Here is a 17,190-nt window from a genome sequence, read left to right as displayed (position 1 = left end):
GCCCTTAGTCACACTTAGTAACAAATATGCACATCAGATTCCCAGATAGTGTGCATTACAAGATGAGACAGTGCTGCAGGTCCTCACAAGGTTTTCAGAACCAAAGACAGCTGATGTAATATTTTTTTCATTGTTAGGACTGCAAGGCTTTCAATTAAACTTCTAGTGCTCCTGATATGTTGAAACATCCAAGGTCCTTCTGCTGTAGTTCCACTGAGTAAACAACCCCTATTCATTGTGTGAACTGATATTTTTAAAGATGCTTCATATTTTGTTTGAACATCTCCGGATGGGAGTAGCACGGATGATGCTGGATGCTTTTTTGGAATGGAATAGTTCTTATGTATTAGGCTATTGATGTTATTTCTTCTGATTTGCAAAAGAGTTGTTAAATATGATCATGCTATGATAGATCTGTTTTTTATATAATTTGTCTTGCAATAATTTTGTATAAGAATACCTTGACTTCGGATTAAGCGAGAAGATTTTTTAGCTTCATTTGATGCTAATAAGGATGTTGTCCGACTGTTTGCTGATTTTATTGCTCATTGTGAATTTTGATTGATATTCTGATTTGTGTCTACTCTGTAATAACTCTGCATTTAAGCCCTTATAGCATTCATTCTGTAACAGACCTTTTCATATTTTTATTATCAAACTTTTCCTGCTGATCTAGATCTCAAGCATTGAGTGATCCCAGTTACTTGCTAAATCGATGTTAGGGAGGAATTTAGGGCCCGATGTAGGTAAATCCCATTTACCGATTTTGAAATACCGAATTTTACCGATTCGGTATTTCAAAATCGGTAAATGGGATGTAGGTCCCAACATCTGGATTTGTTACCGAATCCTTAACAATTCATTAATTACCGATTCAGTAAATACCGAATCGGTAATGCCCATTCATTCCTATGGGCTTTGAAGCCCATAGGAATGATTAGGCATTACCGATTCGGTATTTACCGAATCAGTAATTAATGAATTCACAAGGGTGCAGGGGGTGTCACTTTGACACCCTCTAGCACCCCCAAAACGGGCATGTGTGCAATGTGGCACACAGACATGCCCTAAGGGCACATCTGTCTGTCACATGGCACATGTGTACATGCACAGATGTGCATGTACACAGGAATCAGTATTTTACCATGGATTTGTATTCCATGGTAAAATACCGATTCTGTAAGCCATGTGCCAATGGAACATTGGCTACCCACATAGCATTTTCGGTAATTTTACCGAATCGGTAAATATTACCGAATCGGTACTTATTACCGATTCGGTAATAATAACGATTCAGTAAAATTACCGAATATGTGCACCTACATCTCCCTAGCCCTCGGTATTTTCGTCGGATTCCGATCGGTAAAGGGCTACCTACATCTGGCCCATATTGTGCACAATTATTTCTATTAGAAGGACCATATGAGGTACATTTGGGATTTCTGGAATTTTATGGTTTCCAAAAATATTGGGGTATGGCTTTTTCTCCCACAGTACCTTAGGAACAGAGCCATTGGAATTATGTAGGCTGGGAGAACCAAATTATGTGGCATATTTGACTGTATTATGCAGCAAGAAAAGCCAGTTTAAAGGGTGTAATGTGGCACATTTTCTGTTAGTATTATGTATTATTTTGACCTTTTTAGCAAAGGTTTTACCTCATTAGCACCACTTTGCCACACAAATACAAAACTAAGCCACAGAAAGGTGACCGAGCAACCCTTGTGTAGGATGTTCCACTGCACAGCAACAAGTGTTGACTCCCTTTAGTAACTTGTGATTTCTGGGAGCTAGAGACTATTTATTTTGCTGAAATCTGCAGATTATGCAGCAGATGATGGAATATACGGCAAATTTGGCAAACCAAATCTTTAATTATGTGAAGAACAATGTAGTCGCAAAATCACTTAATTCCAGTGGCCCAGCCTATGAGCCAGAAATACAGAAAACTTGCAGTCAAATCTTTCTTCACATCAAACAGAGAAAGGATGACTGAAGTAATTTTTTGACAATCATTTGGCAAACAGATTGTTGACATCATCTCGGTCATCTGCTGCTGCACTGCTTTCCTTTGTTCTAAACAAGAAATGGTATGCTGCAGACCTTCAATGATTATTAAACTATAAATAACCTCATCATCAAGCACACCTGTTTGTTGCCCGTCATTTCCCTGATTTTGAATCAGATTTAATGGGCAAGGAGCGTCTCTGAACGTGATCTGCATGTAGCCTTGCACTATGTCTGAGTAAGTAAATGCAATAAGTGGACGATTTTGCTTGGCCTTTTGAATATTAATTCATGCCCTTTGAATTATGTCACACTCCTCCCACTAGCCTACACTTTAAGAGTAAAGTTTGGCGTGAGTACATCAAAGAATTTTAGGTTACCTATAATGACAACATTTTAGCAATTTTGGAGAGTTTGGCAGACCATGTTTGCCTCGAACGTTTAGGTCCAGATGGACGACCATTGGCAATTGCGAGTCGCAAATTGCACCAAATTGCGAGTTTCAATTTGCGAATTGCAATTGCCAATTGTCTGAGACACTGTTTGCAATTCTCAATGGGGTTTCAAATTGCATGCCTCATGAATATTAATGAGGCTGTCGAAAATTTGCAGCCCCATTGGGAATGGCTGGCACTCCCCGGGGTGTTGGCCTGCTGGGGTCAACAGACTTCCAGGTCTGGGACTGCTTCTGATTAAAGCAGTTTTTTTTAAAATGCAGCCTGTTTTCCTTAAACGAAACGGGATGCATTTAAAAGTAAAAAATGAAACTTTTTTGTTTCATTTTTTAAGGGCAGGTAGTGGTCCCTGGGACCACTGCCTGCTCTGAAACACTGTTTGTGCACTCATTCACAAAAAGGAAGGGGTCCCCTGGGGACCCCTTCCCGTATGCGAATGGTTTACCACCCTCTTAAGAGGGTGGTAAACTGCGAGTGTTTTGCAACCGCAATTGCAGTCATAAATCATTATGACATAGGGTTCAGACTTGCTATTTTGGCGAGACGCCCTCGGAACGCCCCTTCCTAATAACGAGTCGCTAACCCTATTTTGCGAGACTCTATTTCATTTGCGACTCGCAAAATAGGCTTAGTACACTGCCCGCTTGTTTTTTCAGTGCGCGAACGGGTCTAAAACCCATTTGCTTATGCAAAAATCCGTCGTATATCAAATTTGAGGCAACACAGCTTCTTAGCAAAACTTGAGAACTGCAAGTTTCACATCGCATACATAGTTCGTATGCGTTTTAATTTCAGGGTCAGAGTTAATGATGGATGCCAAAAAATGCAACCAGTTAAGGAGCAGCTAGTAAATAATAAAAGTGATCAATTTCGAACTTTTTTTCAATAAAAGTGTCCAACTGTTCTATTTCCCTTCAATCTGTTGTTTCCAAAGTATTCAACTTAAGTGAAATTATGATAGCACACAGCTTTCCAGACGTTTCGGACTCATTTAGTCATAGACACTTTATTAAGACACAAAATCTTCCACTATGTACATATGTACCGGTACACAGTCAAAATATCGAGTTGATAATATCGAAGTACCATATTATCGAGTCCTAAAAGTCGATGGTAAGAGATATCGACAACCAAAATATCGTTGTAGAAAATATCGATTTATGTGTGTGTCAATATTATCGAAGACATGAATTTCGAAATATGTAATATCGAAGGTTAAAATATCGATAGGCAAAAATATCGATATTTAAAAGTGATGTATTAAAGTATGTTAAGTAATGATATAGTAAAATGTTGTCTATATATAAGGTAATTTATACATATATTTTCAATAATTTTAGTTATAAGTGTAGGAGCGGGATGTAGAGTTTATAGGGGATAAGGGTGGGTAGTGTTTTAAAAAAGTATAGTGTAATTATGGAATAATAAATTTCGAATTTTAAGTAAAATTTTAAATTTTCGAAATTTGAAATAAATATTTGTAAAAGGCGAAATTTTATAGAAATTTATGGAGTATTGTTAAATTTATTGTAGTTTGCTTTTGTGTATGTAGTAAAAAAATGTGTAAATATATATTTATTTTTAAATATTTACGAAATAATTGTATAATAATTTTAGGAGCGGGATGTAGAGTTTATAGGGGATAAGGGTGGGTAGTGTTTTAAAAAAGTATAGTGTAATTATACAATTAAAAATTTCGAATTTTCATTGAAATTTCTAAATTTCGAAAATTGAAATAAACATTTGAAGAAGTCGAAATTTTATCGAAATTTATGGAGTATATTAAAACATTTTTTAGTTTGCTTTTGTGTATGTACTAAAAAGTATTGCAAATATAAAACAATTATTATATATTTTATAAATATTTGTATAATAATTTTAGGAGCGGGATGCAGAGTTTATAGGGGATAAGGGTGGGTAGTGTTTTAAAATATATAGTGTAATTATAGAATTAAAAATTTCGATTTTTCATTTAAATTTCTAAATTTCGAAAATAGAAATAAATATTTGAACAAGTCGAAATTATATCGAAATTTATGGAGTATAGTACAAAAATTTTTAGTTTGCTTTTGTGTATGTACTAAAAAGAATTGTAAATATAAAATTATTATTATATATTTAATAAATATTTGTCTAATAATTTTAGGAGTGGGATGTAGAGTTTCTAGGGGATAAGGGTGGGTAGTGTATTAAAAAAGTATACTGTAATTATAGAAGAAGATAGGTTTCAGGGTCAGTTTTTAGTTTTTGGGTAAAGGGTTTTTTTTAGGGTTCAGGGTCAGTTTTTAGTTTGTGGGTAAAGGGGTATTTTTAGGTTTCAGGGTCAGTTTTTAGTTTGTGGGTAAAGGGGTATTTTTAGGTTTCAGGGTCAGTTTTTAGTTTGTGGGTAAAGGGGTATTTTTAGGTTTCAGAGTCAGTTTTTAGTTTTTGGGTAAAGGGTTTTTTTAGGGTTCAGGGTCAGTTTTTAGTTTGTGGGTAAAGGGGTATTTTTAGGTTTCAGGATCAGTTTTTAGTTTGTGGGTAAAGGGGTTTTTTAGGGTTCAAGGTCAGTTTTTAGTTTGTGGGTAAAGGGGTATTTTCAGGTTTCAGGGTCAGTTTTTAGTTTTTGGGTAAAGGGGTATTTTGGGGTTCTGGGTCAGTTTTTAGTTTTTGGGGTACAGGGGTACAGGGAAAAAATAAATTAACATTAAATTTAAATTAAATTAATTAAATGAAATTAAATTAAATTATATTACATTAATTATTTTTTTTACAATTAATTTACGATAGTAATTTATTATGAATTAATGTCCTGCACTTACTCTAATTAATTGGTGATTGGAGTTGGAATAGTAAATTAAATAGGTTCTGTGTCCAGCACTTACCCTAATTAAATGATGATTGCAGTTGTAATAGTAAATTATTAAAGTTTTTTGACAAGCAATTACCTAAAGTAAATGGTGATTGGAGTAGGAATATTAAAATTATTAATTCTGTGTCCTTCAAATATTGATATTATATGTATATGGGTGTATGAATAATAACTTTTATAGGTTCAGTGTATAGTATGTACTCTGATTACATGTGGTATATAGAAATAGAACATTACAGTTATAATACATTTGCAAAAAGACATAAAAATGATTTTGTAATAGGTAATAGAAAATAATTACACAATTTTTGTTGACAATAATTTTATTTATTCAACAATTGAAAAATAAGATCACATATACATTTTATCAAGCTATGTTTGGTATAAATATTTGAAAAAAGAAGGACAATGTTGTTTTAATAATCACATTTTTGAGTAGTTTTCTTGAAAAGTACTTTTAATTTGTAGAGAATAAATGGTTAGTTAACATAATGCAATGTATGATATTATACATGCATAATAAAAATATTGTTTCATAATAAAACATTAAACATGTGTAATGAAATACATAAATCACAAAATTTAATAACATATAGTGTTATACAGATGATGATATTAACATATGAACACTTTCAAATGTATAATATAATATAAAGATCTTGATTAGAACATTTACATCATCATCAATGATTGTTTTAACAATACAATATTGTTATGTATAATTATTATTATTAATAAATACCTTTTAATAATAATAATTTTCACATATTAGTTATATTGTAAACAAGTAAATCAGAAAAACAAATACAATATTACACATTTAGTTATATAATAATTTTAATAAATATTACATTAAATATTTCAACATGTTCATACTTAATGTAATAAATATTAAAAGTATGTAAAATATAATTAATATATAGCAAAAAAGATTTTCATTTCACAATGTACTATACAATTTTTTGTACATTATACATAATTTCTAACCATATATATAACAATAATGGACATTTATAGTAGTACTTTTCACAGTTACATATAATTTGGTTCTTTTATTTTGTAACCACTCTTTGTCTTTTTGCGTTATTTTGGGAAAGGGAAAGTCGCGGTTGAAAGCAGGTTCACGTTTGAGTAGGTACGATTCTACTTTTATCTTTTTAAAGTATTGTAACTAAAAATTAAAGGTAGTCCTTTGTTATTTAGGGGTTGGTAATTAAAGTATGACTATTTACATATAATGGAGTGGACTCAATACGTATTTCCGTTATCGAGTTTTTGGGCCATTTTAAGTAGTTGGAATTAATGAGTATGTTGTATGATTTAATAAAAATTTAAACAAATAGGAATGTTATGTTTATATATTATGGTGTACTCGTTAGTGTTATGTCGGTGGGATTGTTTTGAATTTTTTTGTCTCGTATTTTGAAACAGCTATTTCCGTTTCCGATTACTCTTTTTTTTTGGGAAAGGAAGTGTGTTTCAGTTGTTAGAACGGAGATGTATAACATTCTTCCTTTATTTTTTGAGTTCTCAGAAATATTTATGACAGTTTAAGATAACAGTCGTCATTTTCAATGGCATTTAAAGAGTCGTTTTATTTGGCTGATGGATAGTTTTTGCACAGTTAATAGAAAAATATTTAATGATTTGTTGTATTAAGTCTTTGAGATTTACACACTGTATTGTCGGTAAAGGATTATTCTTTATGATGTTGTATTTAAAGGTAAGTTATTCATTTTAATATTTTGTTTGGATGGAAACAGTATTTAAAAAAAAATAATTTGATATAATGACATATTTATTTAGTCTTTTTATAATAGTGTAAAAAAATAAATTAGACTAAATAAATATAGATTTATTATATTAGAATATGTGTGTTATCATATTAAGGATATTGTTTGATGTTTATCCATTGATTTACTTATTGCAATTAGTTTAATGTTTTGGCTATCATTTTTAGATATTCCAGTCCTCTTGTTGTAGGATATAGTTGGACTTGCTGTTGAAGATATAGATACATTTGAGCAGTTTGTCTAGAGATTTTTGGTTTTAGTTGTATGACGGATTGCTCCATACGTAGTTCCTGAAAGCTTTGCTCTTTTTGTATAGCTGTGAGTAGCTTGTGTAATGTGGGTGTTGTACGTCTAGTAGAAGAGAGGAAGGCATTGTGCCAACCTTCAACAGCATTGTTCGTTTTTGCCTCTTGGTTCAGCGTTGGTAGATATACATTCCACCAGGGAATTAAAAATTTAGGCTGGCGTCTGTGGCCTGACCTATGTAGTCTTCCTACCCAGTTGTCCTCAAAGTAATCTAAAAGTGGGGCAAGTCTTTGTTCATTTTGGGTGTAGAAAGGACTTTCAATTAATAGATTGTAATGTTCTGCCACATCAGTTACTGGTACATATGCCAGAGCAATGAGATGTTTGATTTGGTATGCAAACGTTATATTTGTTGCATACTCAACACTAAGGGCAGATTTTTGTAAATGTCTCCAGAGACATTGATTGAAATGAAAATAACATTCTTGAATGGATGTGTGTGGGTAACTTTTCAAAATAGAATTATTCATAGCTTGTTCGAAGTCTATGATGATTTTCATTGGGAAGTAGTCAGAAGTTTGTTCTTTTATTTTTTGCAAAATTTCCGAGTAAGTTGTGGCTTGTTTGTTCGGTAATAAACAGTATATGAAGGGGATACAGGTATTATGATATTGCCCATGAATTGTGTATAATTGGTAGAAAGGTTTTGGGCATATAGAAAAAGTTCCATCCATCATCCAAGTAGCACTTTCTGTCAATTTGTTCATATTGTTATTAGTTGCAAACATGATTATTCTTTTGTCCTTGCTATGATTATCATAAAAAATAAATGGCTCGTCATTATGAGTGATTACAAGCTCAGGCGGAATTATGACTTCCTCAAAAGTTCTAGGAGTTGGTATATTGGGTCTACTTGCTTTCTTTGTCCTTGCTATTGTTCTTTTAATGGAAGCAATAGATGGTAGCTGACCTCTTGCTTCTCTGGGAACTTTAGGTAGTAATTCTTTCAGAATTACGTTGGTAGGTAATTCTGATCTGCTACTTAATTCTTTGATATTCTCGAGAGTGGATCTCACTTCGATTTCCGAGATGTTAGGTGGGTGATTATGTTTAGTGGTATTAATAACACTAGTTTCCCTTGTTGTAGCACGTCCATAGCATTTATTGGAGTAATATTTCGTACATTTCCAATTCACTTTAAGGTCTTTTTGTTTCTCCTGAGTATAAATGTAGCCCATATAGCATAACAAAAATTTGCCTTTCTGAGATGTAATAACTCTTGCATCATCAGTCATTCTTGAGTTCTGGTATCTAGAAAAGTTAACATACAAATATTAACAAAATGTGAAATGTATACAAGATTTTAAATAAAGCAAGTACTATTTCTAGTAATTTACTTACCAGCAGTAATGTTCTATGTATCGAAAGTAGGTGCTTGCTCAGTCCGATGTTGTGGTCCTATTGCCACGGTCTGTTGGAAAAAAATTAAGTATGTTATAGGAAAAGTTACAATTTTTATTTTGGTTACATTTTTGGTAGTTTATAACGTCTCTAAAAATACTTTAGTTTATTTGGATTTTAAAAGAGACATTTCCAAGATAATACTAACAGAAGCATAAAAAGAGTCATTTTTTGTTCGAGTATATTCTATAGAGTTTATAAAGACTTGTTATGTTTTATTTCTGAACTTACCAAGAGAATTAGAGTAGTAGCAGAATGTTTGTTCTTTGATGTGAATTATCTGTTTTCTGTAGCTTTGAGGTCTGTTTAGAGAGAAAGTTTATGAAAATTACCAATGCGTTTATATGTTCCATAAACAATACACACTTGTTATAAAGCATTGTTACTTATTTGGTGAAAAGAACCTGGGATGACACATGTATTATGAGTTAAAGCAAAAGAAACATATTTAAGAACAGGAATAAATAATTTTTAACACAGCATTGTAACGTTTTTTTCCCTAAACATTCTGGCTTCACAATATGTGTTAAGAGTTACAGCCGAAGAAACAAATTAGAGAGTTTGACATTAGGACACTAATTGTCTAATAACGTTAAGTAAATACTAAAATTATGTAGATACCTTTTTTTAAATTTAAAGTGTCCAGTATCTTGAAATTGAAGTATAACTTGATTTGTTTGTAGAGTCTGTTTAAAGGCAAAGTACATAAAGAAACAACAATTTAGGTTAAAAATCTTGGTCTATAAGTAATAGTAAAAAAACATTAGAAATTATTAACAGAGCTACATGATTACTTACTTGTAGTTTCAGGACGAATTTTCTTGCACAGAAGAATATAGATGGTGCTCCCAAAATTGGCAGTATGTGGTCACGAAGAATATTCCCTGCAAGTTGTATGGCTGTTTGTGACTGGTTTATATAGTCTATGTGTAATTAAGTTTGCTATCTGATTGGTCAGATATGCAAAGACGAGTTTCTATTGGTTAGTTTTAATTTTTTTTAACTTAAATTTTTAAGATATATCTTATTATATTGTTTATCTAGAGGAACTGAAATGATATATTTATGTTATAAAAAACTCTTGTAATAAATATAGAATATGTACAATGAGTACTAAGTATAAAAAAAGTATGTTTACAATGAGTTTATATCCAAATATTGTTAGTGCGTGAAAACACAATTTTTTATAGTAAATGTTACTTAATAATTCTTGAAAATAAATTAGTGAAGTCTTTTAAAATGTGTGTATTACTAAGATAATAGATTTATTGGTGTTATATATTAAAAATTGTGTATTATTTAGCAATCGATATTTTTATATAGACGAAAATAGTGCTATCGAAATTTTAGTATTCGATATTATTGTAGTGTGCTTTATGTAGTATTGAGTGTCGATATTATGGTAGTCGAAAATAATGTTAACGATATTTGTGTAGACGATATTTTTGTGCATCGATATAGTTTGATCGATATTTTTGTTGTTTTCATGTTAAGTATAGGGTGTCGATATTAGTGATATCGATGTTTGAGACTCGATGTTATAGTAGGACGATTTTTGTAAAATCGAAATTCTGTCAGTGATTCATATGTACCATCTTATCACTGTGACGCAGAGACATAGTCCAGCTTAATCTGACAGCATACTTCTCACAAACCTATATAACTATAAAATACTGGCTAAAGAGTTAAGGCAATTAAAGTCTCTTTCCGGGGACGTATTCATATTTGCTAGGATTGTACCACAATCTGACAGTCCTAACACGCACTAGGATTTTTCACTTCCCAAAAGCAGCTGACACGTTAACCCTGAGGCAATTACAGGGATTCCTTCTCTCTTCCCACTATAGTTTTGTAATTGCCTATCAGTGGAAAGGGAAAAATGGGAAGGCAGATTCTCTATCAACCCCCCTATTCCCCCAGGAGCAAGTCCTCAAAATAGCCACACCCAGCACTTTCTCTACTGACCCCATGAGACTCAGGAGGACTCATGGAGAAGGATCCTATAATAGCCACGTCAAGTATTTGCTATACTCACCACCAACTTGATTTGTAGCTGGAATCTAATCAACCTTTGAAGTCTAAGTAATGGTGATAAGGATTTAAGCAAAATAAGAGACCCGCATACAAGTAACAAATCAGGAGCTCTGGGGCACTATTCAGTACAAAATAACCACCATGTGCATACCCATTATAGCCTTTGATTTTAAAGTGAGGCAGACGAGTGGTTGCACATATTATGCAGGGCACAAGGGACAAAGTAAAGCCATAGGCTTGAATCAGAGGTATTTTTTTGTCTATGACTCATGTTGATTTTTGACTTCTGTGACAGAAGAAAGATGGTCAAGGCCATTCCATACAGGCCATTAATTCTTCTTCCTGTAATTCTACCTCCTTGCATGCCATCACATTGCATTTTAGTGTAGTCCTTCTGCAGACTCCAAGGGGGATGTAATTCTAGTTGTAATAGGTACATACTGCACCATGGGGCAATTTACTGGACTGAAAGAAACCAGAATTTACTGTGATAAAAGGCCCCATGTAATGTGAGAGTAGAAAGATTCTGGTCTTCAAATGTGGCATTGTAAGCTTTTTCAACAGTCCCATTGCAAACAAGTGCCAGGGGGTTGGCTTCAGATAGAGGGGAGTTTTTGTCTCACCCAAGAAAGGCCTAACCAACAGTCACTCTGGGTACAAATACCCTATCATATGCAGTGGCACACTGCCAAATTGGGAAATGAACATGCTGATAGTAAGAGGGTGAAAATAGCAAGACAGCGCGTTAGGGTTTGTACAGTAATGGCTGGAGGTACATGGGGCACAGGAATACACCCCAGAGTAATGTAGCTGCGCCAACACCATCAGTGGAAGAGCGGGAGTCCGGAGCACCTCGACTACTTAAAGAACTCTTGTAAGACTTACTACAACATTTCCATTTATTGCAGTATTTTCAGATGGCCGTGATGCTATTTGAAGCACACACTTTCTGCAGCTCAAGCTGTAGAGCAACAACATTCATGGCATGTGGACTGGTAGTAACAGTCTTTGGATCCATTACATTCAGTAGCACTTCAAGTACATTAAAATCCACTTTTAAGGGGCTATTTGGGTTCTGAAGTAATCTTCCAGCCCCAGAGGTTTGACTGTGCACTATTAGTGTGCACAGTGGGGGAAAGCAAGCACAGCTCAAAACTGATTCACTCAATGTGTACAAGAGCAATCAGAGAACTATATAGGGTGCTTTCAGGTACAGTAAGCAGGTTTACTAAGAAAACGGATCATATAAACTCAGTCCAGGAATGTGATTTAGACTATTTCTAATTCAAGCAACTATCGTTTCAGAGCCAACTGACTTTTAAGAAGGAATCCCTGTGCCTCAACAGATTATGGAACTGAAAAGCATGATTAAAATATCATTTGACCATAGTATATTGGTAAAAATATAACAACCACATACATTTCATGGGATATAATTCTGAAGGTCCGATTAATGATGAGTAGATAGAAGAATGGGCCAAGGGAATGCTGGAATGGGGCATGAAGATCGAATAGCAGTTTGTAGAGAAAAGTACAAAGGGGGACACAGGGATGAAAAGAACCCCTGTGAGATTGGCTGGACCACCACTTCTAGCTATACAGCAGCATCTCCTCTGTCTTAACACAGCTGGATCAACCCTGTCCTCTGCACACTTGAACCACACCTGCTCTGCACAACTGGGTAAACTCCCTACATTTGTCGTCATCCAAATCCCCGGTTAAGGTAGATCACCAAACCCTCTCTTGCACAGCTCCATTTCCACTCCCTGTGGCACAGTTTCTCTTACCTGCCATTCAATGCACATCCTGTCCCCGTCTGCTTAGGTGCATCAAGCACCATTCTCGTACAGATGTGTCATCCCATCACTACATTTCCACAATGAAACAGACCCACCACCACACAGTCTTCTCCCTCTCCCTCTCCCTCTCCCTCTCCCTCTCCCTGTATAAGCGGACATAATTGTTCACTCCTCTCCACAACTAGACCTTCCTCCTTGAACAAATGGCTCATCTATTACACCTCAGAAGAACTGGAACATCCTTCTCCTGGCACAGTTGTATGTATCTGGCCCACCAGACAGAATGTGAAGACCACAATATTTCCAATGTCCATCAATGACCCCAGTGCAAATCTAAATGTATTTATGGGAGCCTAATTGAAATTTAGATGTGAAAAATGCCTTGAATCAAGCCCTTTGTAATCTAATTTTAAACTAATCTTACTTTTGTCGCATAGAAAAGTATGTTGATCTTCAATGAAAAAAACACAAAGTTTACAGAGGGTCTTGAAAAACGTGAATCTTTAATTTCCATGGACTTGACAAGGGCAATTCTCTCAAAGTACCTGTCCACTCTACCACAATATCCCTTTACAAATGATATAAAGTCTGCTTTCAAGATTTGTGATCAATTCGGTCCACACGCTTATACATTGGCAACAGTGAATAACAGAGATGTTTTTAACAGACTGGTACTGAGTGACAATAAATAGACAACAATAGTGAAGAGCTATAGTTTTTTGTTATGTATGGCCCTCAAAATCACTAGGCCCTGTATTCAACTGCTAAGCAGGGGCAGAGGCCTATTGGGTAAGCCATATATAACTACATGTAACTTGGCCTCTCCTCCACGAAGACCTAAATGTGAAATGTAAAGACCTTACCTGCCATCCTTAACTAGCTCTACCACCTTCCCTGTTTTCCTCCCCCCTCCTGCAGCTGTGCTTTTTGATTTCAATCAAAGTCCAAGCAGTCAAATCAGACAAGCAGTGCTGTGCTAATCACTCTCAAAGCCTACTGTCAGCCTTGCCTGGAAGGTCTTTGTTGTAGTAATGGGTAGTGGTATATTTCTATCTATGTATAATTGTATCTATGTATACATTTATTTTGCTATAGTCCCTCTATTGTTTCCTCTGCAGGGTTTTGGAATGAGAATGTTGCAATAGCAAGAACCTATTGAGGCAGAAGGAGAGAACCGACTCTCATTGGGGCAACGGGTCCGCGTTGGGGCATTTCTTCTGGAATAAAGCTTCACATCCAATTATTTTGTGTTGAATATACAACATGAATTTGGAGACAAGTGGCCCTAGCGCTTTACCCACGCATGACTTTCTACTGCGATTTATATTTCGCAATGGCACTGAAGTCCCTACTCTTCCTTCTATGGACATGGTTGCAGGTTTATGAGTTGAAAACGAACTAGAGGAAATGGACTGGAGACATTTTGGTATGGAGGTACATGTTATGTGAAATTTACTTAGTGGATACGCCAATACTTATCATGTCTGTCCATTATTTGCATTGAAAACATAATTTGACCAACCATTCCATTTCAAGCTCTTCTCCAGCGAGTTCCTCATCCTTGGCACCGGCATTCTTCTGCACGTTCCTCCGCCCCAACCACTTAGACGTTTGCTTGCACAACATCGATGGTCATCTTTGATCGGGCTATTTCTATTCCCAATTACAACTGAGCAACAGGGAAGTATACCTGTGCATGTCACTCACGGTGACGCTGTTGCAGCATTTCCATTTACAACTGAGCCAATGAGCCAACAGATCTTACAGAATTGGTGAAGGTACTGTACAATTTGTTGTTTAATTAAGCCATATTTCTGTGTGTCTTTCAGGTGATCCGCAAATCCTTTTACAACTTTGATATTTATTCTAATTGCTACATATATTTCGATGATATGCACACTTTTTTTTAACTATTATTCAACTCATGGCTTCACTGGGAAACCTGAATCTAACACCACCTCAACCTTATGCACCATCATCTGGTGAAAATGCACTTCTATGGCAGGAATGGAAGGAGTATTTTTTTAACTATGTTTCCACATTAGATGAAGATGATTATTTCACCCCAATACAAAAGAAAAACATTTTAATACACTCCTTAGGATCAATTGGTTTCAAAGTTTATAATCACTTCACAAAGAAACCACATGGTGGAGAGGGAATGTATTTTTAAATGCAATGGAAGATCTTGATATTTATTACACCCCTACTGTATGTGGAGGTATAGATAGGTATACATTCTACGACTGAAAGCACCTTAAAAATGAAACTGTGAAGTAATATAATATGCGCTTAAAATTTAGCGTTAACTTGCCGTTTTGGGGTTTTACATGACGAGCTTATCAGAGACCAAATAGTTGTGCATGCTTTTAAATCCAATATACAAGAAAGTCAATGGGCCAAGGTAGAATCTCCTCTTGAACTTAGAACTGCCTTGGCACATCTCCCGTGTGAGTTCTGCTCGTTTAACCAGTTCAATTACATCTTGCATGTCCATCAAGTTGTTAGACTACCGCAATAATGTCTGGTAAGGAAAATCAGCTTCCCTGGCCAATTGTACGGTATTCTTAATTGCTCTATTAAAGCGCTTGATGGCACCATTTCCAGCAGGATTATAAATCTAAATGGTCTCATGCGCAATACTATTCCTCCTAAGGAATGCCCAAAAAACGTCTTAACAGAATTTTTAGTCTGTTGTCCGTTAATATTACTTTGGGCAATCCTTGTCTTAGAAACACTTTATTCAGAACACTCATACTAGCTTGGGCATCTGCTTTAGAAACGTCTTTTATGTCAGACCATTTAGCAAAATGATTGTTGAGAACAATAACATATTTAGGATCACTAACTTCTTGAATAGGACCTAAAATGTCTAACCCTAAAGGCCCAGACCGTGCGCCATACCCCTTTCAACTCCACTATATTTAGCCCCTTTGAGATTATGAGTGGCGCATCTCCTTATATGAAAGAAAATGTTGGATGGAGTCACAGTTCTAAAAATCTAAGGCTCAAGGTAAATAAAAGGGAAACTTTGACAAGATAAATAATTTCAAAGAGCAGTGATTTCTATAGTCAGAGTCAAAAAACCTGGGGGCATATTTACAAGCCCCTATCACCACGGGAACATCACTTTTAGTGACATTCCTGTAGCGATAGGGGCTTTGCCTTATTTACAAGGAGGGTTTAAGCTACTTACTGTGGCATAAAACAGCCTTGTAAATGAGGCACCCTTTCACATTGTACTTAGTGTGAAAGGAGTGGGCAATGGGTGTTGTGGTGGGCATTGCGCCACAACACCCATTGATTCTGACACTTCCCCCTATTTTCAAGAGTTGCTGTGGTATTTCCACCTTCCTGTTTTGCTTATCTCTACTAATGTCATGTTGGAATCTTATGTATGTCATAGTGGTTCCATGTGGAACCAGCTGTAATTAGATCAGTGTGTCAGTTGATGCTACTACCTGCTTACTGATGGATGTGATCTTCTTATGAGCATAAATCTACAACTAAAAGCCTTCCTGTGTCCAGACTTTTACTTCAGGAATGCTTCACTGGCGTAGTCGGCAGGATACCTAAGAAGATCTCAACATAAGAATTTGGTAAGAGATAACCTTTATTGTTCAAGGACTCTTTGGCAAACTGAAATTGACATTAATTATAAATGGATTTACCAGAGCTTGTCTTAAGAATTAAACTTTGCTCTTCTGTTTAATTTCACTATTGAAATTGTCCTCCTTAAAGAGTTTTGGCACGCCTATTAACCTCTGGCTTTTAGAGAAGTTAAATTCAGCCAGATTTCAGGGATTGGGAGCTTCCCCGCATGTTTGCCACATGTCATCCTACAGTTGAGGTTGGGAGATGTTAATGTCGATGTGGGCTCATCCCTTAACTGTTTACATATTGCAGGGTGTTTCATAACTCCGTATTACAAGATTTGATTGTAGCGCGAGCTGGATTTTAAAAACAAAAATTTTTGCTCTCCATTGCCGCGATCATCATTGTTATCTGGGAGCATGCTAAACTTACTTTGCACGCGAGTACTTCTCGCTCCTTCATTCCACAGCTTCCATGGCTTCCATTTGTCCACGTCACACGTCTACACGTAGCGTAAGGGTGCCTATTGGCCATCTTGAGAAGATTTGCTTCCCTTGCTCGGCATTGCTTGGTAATGAAGGAAGACTCTTTGTGTGTCATTTCTGTGGTGTTTCCCAGAAACAAGAAAGACGCGGCGTGTTAGCTCAGTGAAGCGCAAACTGTTACTTCCTAGCAACGAGAAAGGCACTGCATGTTATCTCAGTGATGCGCACACTGTTACTTGGTGTTAAGCATCTGTGTGTTATTGAAGTGATGCGCACCCTGTTAATGGGTTTTGATCCTTTGCGCAGTAAGTCTGTGATTCGCACACAGTTCCTTGGTCTTGACACTGCATGTTGCTTCAGTTACTTCAGTGATATGCACGCTATTTCTTAAACATTTTTTTACTATTTACTGCAGGATGCATGTCTACTATAAATACATTGAGCGTGATGTGCAAAGTTGATAAT

This window comes from Lissotriton vulgaris, chromosome 4_1 (genome assembly GCF_964263255.1).
Source record: "Lissotriton vulgaris chromosome 4_1, aLisVul1.2, whole genome shotgun sequence".
NCBI lineage: Eukaryota > Metazoa > Chordata > Amphibia > Caudata > Salamandridae > Lissotriton > Lissotriton vulgaris.
Note: the sequence above shows the minus strand (reverse complement) of the source record.